Source organism: Phalaenopsis equestris, unplaced genomic scaffold (genome assembly GCF_001263595.1).
Source record: "Phalaenopsis equestris unplaced genomic scaffold, ASM126359v1 Scaffold000366, whole genome shotgun sequence".
Lineage (NCBI taxonomy): Eukaryota > Viridiplantae > Streptophyta > Magnoliopsida > Asparagales > Orchidaceae > Phalaenopsis > Phalaenopsis equestris.
In genome coordinates this window covers 51,805-61,059 of record NW_018164808.1, presented here as the reverse complement: position 1 = coordinate 61,059, position 9,255 = coordinate 51,805, and the positions used below count along the sequence as shown (strand labels likewise).

At 33.0% G+C, this 9,255-nt stretch overlaps 1 long non-coding RNA gene across 1 annotated transcript; it reads right to left on the bottom strand.

Moving 5' to 3' along the window:
• Positions 1–1,888: 1,888 nt before the first annotated feature.
• On the bottom strand, positions 1,889–8,931 carry LOC110026359. Its single transcript, XR_002294196.1, has 6 exons — positions 8,880–8,931; positions 8,615–8,715; positions 8,143–8,221; positions 7,766–7,863; positions 2,173–2,305; positions 1,889–2,101 (listed from the first exon to the last, which is right to left on the bottom strand). It is a non-coding gene; the product is annotated as an uncharacterized LOC110026359 (long non-coding RNA).
• Positions 8,932–9,255: the final 324 nt, after the last annotated feature.

The following is a 9,255-nucleotide window of genomic DNA, read 5'->3' as shown; positions in this document are numbered from 1 at the left end:
GAGCTCACAACACAAATGTGAATGGCAGCTCTAAATAGATAGCTGTAATAGAAAGGGAACTATTTCTTCTCTGATCAAGCGGTGAGGCAATGATCTCTTACAAGAAATAATGAAATAATGTGGTCTCTTAGCTTATCCTTCATGCTAATATGAAATATGATTACTTGTCTTACTAAACTTTTTAATAGTGTTTTAAAAACAAAAAAAATTGTCTGATGAGTGAAGAAAGAGTACATTGGTTCATATATTTAAAAACAAAGGGGATGCATAAGTTTGAGCAAATTATTGAGAAATTAAGTTAATGCGACAAACATCAAAGTTATAGGAGAGGAATCAAACATAGGTTATGACGAGATAAAAAAAATTCTTGGTATCAGTTTGGATTCATGCGGGACAAGTCTACTATAAAAGCTATACATTTATTGAGAGGTTTGATGGAGAAGTACATAAAAAAGAGGTTCTACATACGATTTTTGTTGATTTAGAAAAAGTTTATGATAAGGCTTTAAGGGAGGTACTTTGGAGTGTTCTTGAAAAAGAAAAAAAGGGTGTTCAGATGGTTTATATTCAATTTATCAAAAGATATGTATGACAGAGCTGTTACTTGTGATCGAACATTTGTTAGATGGCAAACACATTTGTTCAAAATAACAAGGCATTCAGAGTAATTTACAAAACCTTTAAATTCTATCTCAAGTTGAATAATAATCTCAGAGTTGTAGTATATATAACTCTTATATATTTACATACAGCAACATATCTTTTTCTAAGAAGAGCACTTTTTTATTTTCATCATTAATACACTTTACTTGAGTTAAATCTTTATATCTCATTTCTCTTTGTTTGGCTAGTTTATACATATATTTTTTACCATTCTTTGTATCTAATCTATTACAAAAATCACTAAAAGCAAAATTATTAGCGTCATAGATTGTTTTTATAGACTCTCTGCCGGCCGTTTGATATTTTTCTCACTTCTCTAAACTTTAAATTTAAACCAATTTTTATAACATAACTTCTTATATTTTATCTCTTCTTGCACATTATTTTTCCACCAACTATTTAAATCTTATATATTTGCATACAAGCCTCAAAATTCTTATGTATATAAATATCAAAAACAGCCAACCTCTAACACCAAAAATATCTTTAACATTAATTTATACAATGTAAAAAACATCATTTCATTTGTACATTTTGATGAAATTTAGACACTAAGAAGTTATTCAAAAAAGTTTAAAATTATAGGTGTTAAATATATAAACACGTGAGAATATTCAACCTCCTTTAATTTAAATGTAATTTTGACCGAAGGGTGTCCTATATTGGTAGGATTTTCTTTCCACTCAATGTAACGAACCAAAGAAACTCCAAGCATGCGGGGTAAATCTCATGCCACATTACCAAACAACGCATAAGGTCAGATTCTCATAGAGAAAAAGGAGAATACTGAAATGTTTTTAACACTTATCAAATAGAGAGAGAGAATGAAAAAACTCTCTTCCACCTTAGATGTTCAAAACCTAATAATCGTGAACAGGCCACTAAGAAACTCTCCTGGGCTATTCTCAATGCCTCAAATGCCTGAAAGATAAGGTAGGTAAAAGAGAAAATTACTTCACTTAATTTTGAAAACATAAAAATTCCGCCTTCAATTCAAAGTCGATCCCACCACCCTCTTGCATTTTTTAAATTGTCAATCAAATATCAAATTTCATGATAAAACCCCAAACCATATTTTTCATTTTTATCATATTCCAACTATTTTGATAGAGGCACACGTAAATAGATTGGGTCGGTAGTTCAAAAAAATCACCTGGGTGGTTAATTTGTAAATAGCAATGTTTCGAGTGGTTTGTATGTAATTATCCCAAAACTAAAATAAAAAACAGAGATTACATACATTCCACTGAATTCTTAAGTATTTAAACAACACAGGGTACACCTTATATAATGGCAACCTTGCATTTCTATATGATCGCCTGAAAGCTTCCCCCAGGCCATCCTCGATAATTTCAACACAAGGAAAAATTTCATCTTTAGTTCAACATCCATCATTGATTCTTCGTCGTTTTTCTCCAAGAAGAAAAAGAAATTAAATCTAAAAATAAAATAAGGAGATTAATATTCATACCACTGAATTCTTAGGTATTTAAGCTTCACATGATTCACCTTATTTGAAGGCAACCTTGCATGTACATATGGGTTGCCTGAGAAGCCTCCACCAAGGTCATCCTCACTAGTTACAGTGCAAGGAAAAATCCCACCTTTCATTCAAAATCAATCAATGATTCACATCGCTTCCCTATACGAAGAACAAGAAATGAAATCTAAAAAATAATAATAAAGGGGTATTTACATAAATATTAAATATTTAAATTTCACAAAAAATGGAATCTAAAAATTAAATAGGGGCTATACATACATTTAGTGCTATTTTGGGGCATTTACATACATGCCACCCAATGCTTATGTACTGACATATACAACACCAAAACTTTAACATTATTCACTATATCTTAAGGTAACCTCCCATGTCTTATATATTGGTTGCCTGAGAAGCCTCCACCCAGGCCATCCTCAATAGTTTCAGTCATGATTTTGTTCGACACATCTTACGCTGGCTGTCGACTACCTAACACAATCCTCAATAGTTTCAGTGCAAGAAAAAATTCTATCTTCATTTATGATCGAGCGATGATTTATCATCGCTCCCCTTACGAAAAAACAAGAAATGAAATCCGAAAAAAAATAATACTAGAGCATTTACATACATGCCACTGATTTCTTTAATATTTAAACTTCACATGCTCCGCTGTATTTAAGGCCATCCTCGATAGTTTCAATATAAGAAAAAAATCCAACTTAAGTACAAGATCAGTCAAATGATTCACCACTGCGTCCCTCAACGAAGACCATTAAATAGAATTTAAAAACAAAACGAAAATGAAGGATATACATACATAGCACTGATTCCTTAAATATTTAAATTTCACATGACTCGCCATATTTAAGGCCATCCTAGATAGTTTCAATCAATGATTCTCCATTGCTTCCAACAAATAAGAAGAAATGAAATCTAAAGAATATAAAAATTGGAAATTTACATGCATACCACAAAATTCTTACGTAATTAAACCACACATGACTCACTCTATTAAATAAAAAATCCAAAGAATATAAAAATGGGTTGCATACCAATAAATTCTTATGTAATTAAACCACACATGGCTCACTCTATTAAATAGAAACCTTGCAATAGCTTCAATACAAAAATAATAAAAAGTTCATCTTTAGCTCAAGATCAATCAATGATTCTTCATCGTTTCCCTAAATGAAGAAAAAGAAATGAAATCTAAAATAAAAGAAAAATAGAACACACATATGTATTTAAACCTCAAATGATTCACATTATTTACTGGCATACGGGCATGTCTATACAGGTTGCCTGGCCGCCTAGGCCATCCACAATAGTTTCAATACAAGAATAAATCCCATCTTTACTTCAAGATCAATCGTCGATTCCTCATCGCTTTTCTCAACACACCACTCAATTCCAATGCATTTACACACGTAACACCTAAACTTTAGCACAATTCACTTTATTAAATGGTAGCCCAGCATATCAATGGGTTGCCTTGAGAAGTCACTAATCAGGCCATCCTCAAAAGCTTTAGTGCAAGAAGATATTCTATCGTTATTTCAAGATCAATCGATGATTCATCATGGCTTCCCACAATAAAAAAACAAGAAATGAGATTTAAAAAAGATATTTAGGGGCCATTTGAGATTAATTTTGCATTTATGTATTTTTTTTTATTTGAAAAAAATAACACTGTCATTGTTAGGCCCCAAGCGAAAAGTAGAGGTTTGTGTTAGGTAGTCGATAGCCAGCATTAAATTTTTTTCTGGAAATCATAACATGAGTCTTTTAAATCAGTGTGTAAATGTTGGTGCACCCCTGGAAGCGAAGAAACGTACGATATGAATACATAAAAAGTGTGCGAGGGTCGTTACACCGATGCCTAAGTTTAGCGTGAAATAAGCAAGCGTTCCAATATTATGAAAACATGCAGACAAAAAAATTTAGTCCATGAAACTAATATTAGGATAAAATCTTAGAATATAGATACTCTCACAAGTAATTTAATAAAATAATGGGTGTAGTATAAATCTAGAACTGAATACATGTAATGTAATTTTAGTAGTAAATCCTCCTTTTGTTCGAATATAAGTAACACCTCTAGTATACATATCTTTAATGGCCTGAAAATAAGCCATATCAACGTATTTCTTCTCTAGAACTCTCCAAAAGACTTCTCTTGGAACCTTATTATAAGCATTTTCTAAATCAACAAAAACCATAGGTAGATCCTCCTTATTTTGTACTTCTCCATCAAATCTCTCAATAAATGTATAGCTTCCATAGTAGACTTGTCTGTCATAAATCCAAACTGATTACGAGAAATCTTTGTATCACATCTCAACCAATGTTCAATTAGACACATCAACTTAATTCCTCTATAATTTGCACACTCTTGTGCGTCCCCTTTCTTCTTAAAAATGGGGACCAAAACATTTTTCCTCAACTCCTCAGGGATCTTTTTAGTTTTTAACATAATATTAAACAATTTAGTAAGCCAAGAAATTCTCAAATCTCATAAATTTTCCACACTTCAATTGGAATATTATCAAGTCCTATTGATTTTCCACCCTTGAATTTTTTAAAGCCTCCTCAACTTCTTTTAGTAATGCAATGATAAAAGTAAAATGTTTTACTATTATTAACGATATTTTATGAAACTTCATCGAAAAGTTTATCAAAACAACTCACCCACATATGTTTAATATCTGCCTCTATGAAACTTCATAGAAAAACTGATTTTTTTATTTTTATTTTTAAGTAAAGCCCCTCACAAGGCTATCCTCAATGCCTTGGCCATTCAAAAAAAGTGCTAAGCTACACTCCCTCAAAATTTTGGATCTTCTAAAATCTGCTCACTTTTTTTTCGTTTCCCTGAATAAATAGAGGTGATCATGCAGGATATGATTTCAGATTTCCCTCTCTTAATGGATTACGTAATCGGAGAGTCCGATAGATAAAAAACAGTAAGACAAAAATATTAGGGATACCAAGAATAGCAGAAACTAGGCCACTCAGCCACGACGGAAAAGAAATGGGAAAATATATGAAGGTCAGCAGAAACAGAAGAGAATGAAGAATATCTCATCTAGCAGAGCGCTAAAAATTTTTAGAAGATGTGCATACCATATAAAATTTTTTGCCCAAATCACAGAACGGACCAAACGAGAGCATGCTCTTGAAGGTTTATTTGGTAGCAGGAATTGAGCAGGATTTATAAAAGATATAAACTGAATCCGGCCAAACAGCACAAAAAAATGATAATTTTAAGGGGCTGTTTGGTAGCAGGATTTAACCTAAATCCTGCCAAACAGCAAAAATGTCAACTTTCAATCCTGCACGAATTTTAAATCCCATTTCACCTCCATTTTGCCTTAAATCCCGTTGGAAGATGGATTTACAGGATTTAGAGGAGCTGGAGTAGGGGGGTGGACGGAAGGAAGAGAAATATGACGGTTAGCTATACATGAGTTTGGATATCTTTGTATATGCCGCAATCCTGTCGTTAACCTTCCCATGTAGCTCCGATCATGACTGTACCAGCGACGGCGAGGGTCTCAGGCAAGAAAAAATTATTCCATACGGACACCGTATGCTTTGCTGTGATGGACGGTGGAGATCGGGCACCGTATGCATCTCAGGCAAGGGAGGAGTAAATAAGTGGGTGAGAGGGTAGGCGAGTAGATCAGGCTGTAAATAAAATCAGCTAGATAAATATTCCATTAAAATTATTCAAAATAGTAAATAGTTAAATTTGAACAAATTTTAAAGCACAAAAGATAAATGAATTCAATTTAGACAATGTCAAAAACATTTATTAATGTTTCCAAACAATTTTATTTGTCAACAAATAATTTATTAATAATCTTTAAATCCAACCTTCAACCCCTCACATGTCTACAGGTTGCCTGAGAAGCCCTTATCCAGGCCACCCTCGATAGTTTGAAAACAATGAAAAGGCCTATCTTTAGTTCAAGTTTAATCAATGATTCGTCATTGCCTACCTAAAAGAACAAGAAATTGAATCTAAAGAAAATAAAATTGGGTCGTTACATATATACCACAATATTCATATGCAATGAAACTTCACTTGAGGCGCCTTATTTAATGGCAACTGAGTGTCTTGTCGGTTTACACATAAGTCTCCCCCAAACCATCAGGGATAGTTTCAATACAAAAAAAAAATTATTAATAAATAAAATCTATCTTTAACAACAAATAAAACCTAAAATAAAATAAAAATAGAACACGCTTGCATTGAACTCATATGTATTTAAACTTCACATTATTCACCTAAGAAAATTTTCACCAGTTATTCAAAGTCAAAAGATGATTCCACATCCCACCCCTTAATGAGAACGAGCAACAAAATCTAAAAAAAAAAAAAAAATGGAAAATAAAAAATGGAGATTTACATACATCAGACTGAATTCATGTATTTAAAGATCACATGGTTCACCTTATTTAATGGCAACCTTACATGTTTATAAGGGTTGCCTGAGAAGCCTCCGTCCAGGCCATCTCAGAGGTTTTAGTGCAAGAGAATAAGTCATCTTTATTTCAAGATCAATCACTGATTCGTCATCTCTTTCCATACCACCCAATTCTTATGTATTGAAATATATAACACCTTAACTTTAACGTGGTTCACATCATTTAACCCCCGTCATGTCTACAGGTTGCCTGAAAAGCCTTCGCCAAGGTCATCCTCAATAGTTTAAGTGGAAGGAAAATTTCCATATTTACTTCAGGATCGATCGATGATTCATCATTACATCCGTCAATGAAAAACAAGAAATGAAACCTAAGAAAAAATAATGGGAGATTTACCAAGTACCACAGAATTTTTAAATATATAAACATCCCAGGAAATAAATCTAAAAATTATAAAAAAAAAATAGGGACTACACATACATACCACTGAATTATTATGTATTTATTTAGGGGTATTTACGTACATACAACCCAACTACTATGTACTCACATATATAACACCTAAACTTCAACGTGGTACACTTTTTATAATGGCAGCCTGGCATGTTTATAAGGGTTGCCTAAGAAACCTCTGCCCAGGACATCCTCAATAGTTTCAGCGCAAGAAAATTTTCATCCTTAATTCAAGGTTAATCAATGATTCAACATCATTTCCTCGACAAAGGAAAAGAAACAGAATAGAAAAATAAAAACAAAAATGCTAAGGGTTGGGAATGAAATCTAAGAAAAAATAATGGGAGATTTACTAAGTACCACAGAATTCTTAAATATTTAAACATCCCAGGAAATAAATCTAAAAATTATTAAAAAAAAAAGGGACTCAACATACGTAACACTGAATTATTATGTATTTATTTTGGGGCATTTACGTACATACAACCCAACTACTATGTACTCACATATATAACACCTAAACTTCAGCGTGGTACACTTCTTATAATGGCAGCCTGGCATGTTCATGTGGGTTTCCTAAGAAACCTCTGACCAGGACATCCTCAATAGTTTCAGCGCAAGAAAATTTTCATCCTTAATTCAAGGTCAATCAATGATTCAACATCATTTCCTCAACAAAGGAAAAGAAACAGAATAAAAAAATAAAAACAAAAAATGAAAAATGTACATACATACCACAATAATCTTATGTATTTAAACTTCATCGTTCGCCTTATTTAATGGCAGCCTCACACTCCCTTACAGGCTGCCTGAGAAGCTTCCCTCATGCCATCCTCGATAGTTTGAGAACAAAGAAAAAATTTCATCTTAAGTTCAAGGCCAATTGATGATCCGCATCACTTCCCTTAATGAAGAACAAGAAAGGGAACCTAAAAATAAAATAAAAGAAGATTTGCATACATACCACTGAATTCTTATGTATTTAACTTTCATATGGTTCACCTTGTCCAATGGCAGCCCTTAATGAAGAACAAGAAAGGGAACCTAAAAATAAAATAAAAGAAGATTTGCATACAAGATTTGATAAAATAAAAGAAGATTTGCATACATACCACTGAATTCTTATGTATTTAACTTTCATATGGTTCACCTTGTCCAATGGCAGCCCGACATAGTAGAATTTAGTTAATCCTGTGAAACTAGATTTAGCAAATTTAGAGAGGATTAAAACCTGGAAACTATTAAATTCTAGGAATGATAGAATTTAAAATCACAAAAATATCAAGAACCCTTTATGCTACGAATCATAAAATGGCCGAGGTTGCCTAAAAAGTGTGAAGCCCCTCACCAGGCCATCGATGGTCTGGCCATTCAGAATTGGTGTTAAGCTACACGTCCAAAAATTTTTTATTCTTCTTAAATCTCTTCGTTTTCTCTTTTCTCTAGATAAATCGAGGTAAATTTGTACCTTATGCAGGATATAAAGTTAATTTTCCATCTCTTAATGGATCACGGAATCGGAGATTCGAAAAGATATAATGGTAAAAAAAAACTAGGACGTATTTCAAGCGTGCCAGAAATTACCTATGGCAGAAAAGAAACAAGAGACAGAAGACTGAAGAACATCTCAACTGGCAGGGGCTGTCTGGCAACAGATTTACAGCAAGATTTAAAATGGATTTGACCTAAAACTTAATTTGACCTAAAACTTGTCAGATGGTCAGTTTGGACAAAATAAAGCCTAGGATTTCTGACTTTGGCCGTAAATCCCAGATTTTCTAAATCCAGTGAATGGGAGGATTTAGTAAATCCAGGACAGGCATTTCTCACAAAAAGGACGATGAGTTACCTTCCTCCATTTGACTTAATGGTTTCGGGTAAGAGCGGTACAGAAAGATAAGAAAAATGGGCAATTACCCAGGCTAAAATTTGAGATTTTCTATATAAACTGTGATTGAACATTTTTTTTCTCATGTAGTTTAGGAATATAACCAAATCACGAAAGGCTTAAAAAATTATGTGCTTATTTGACATTTTTATAGACTCTGAGATTAAAATGTCCCATGCACACAGTCAACGGACTATTCTGGCGCTTTACACATTTGTAATAACTCCCTTAAATACAATCCTCTTAATGAAACGTAATTAACAAAGTTTTAAAAGCCACATATCATATAAGCAGGCCTGTATCTCCCCTTAATCTTAGCTATGAGAGCCTCGTCCAA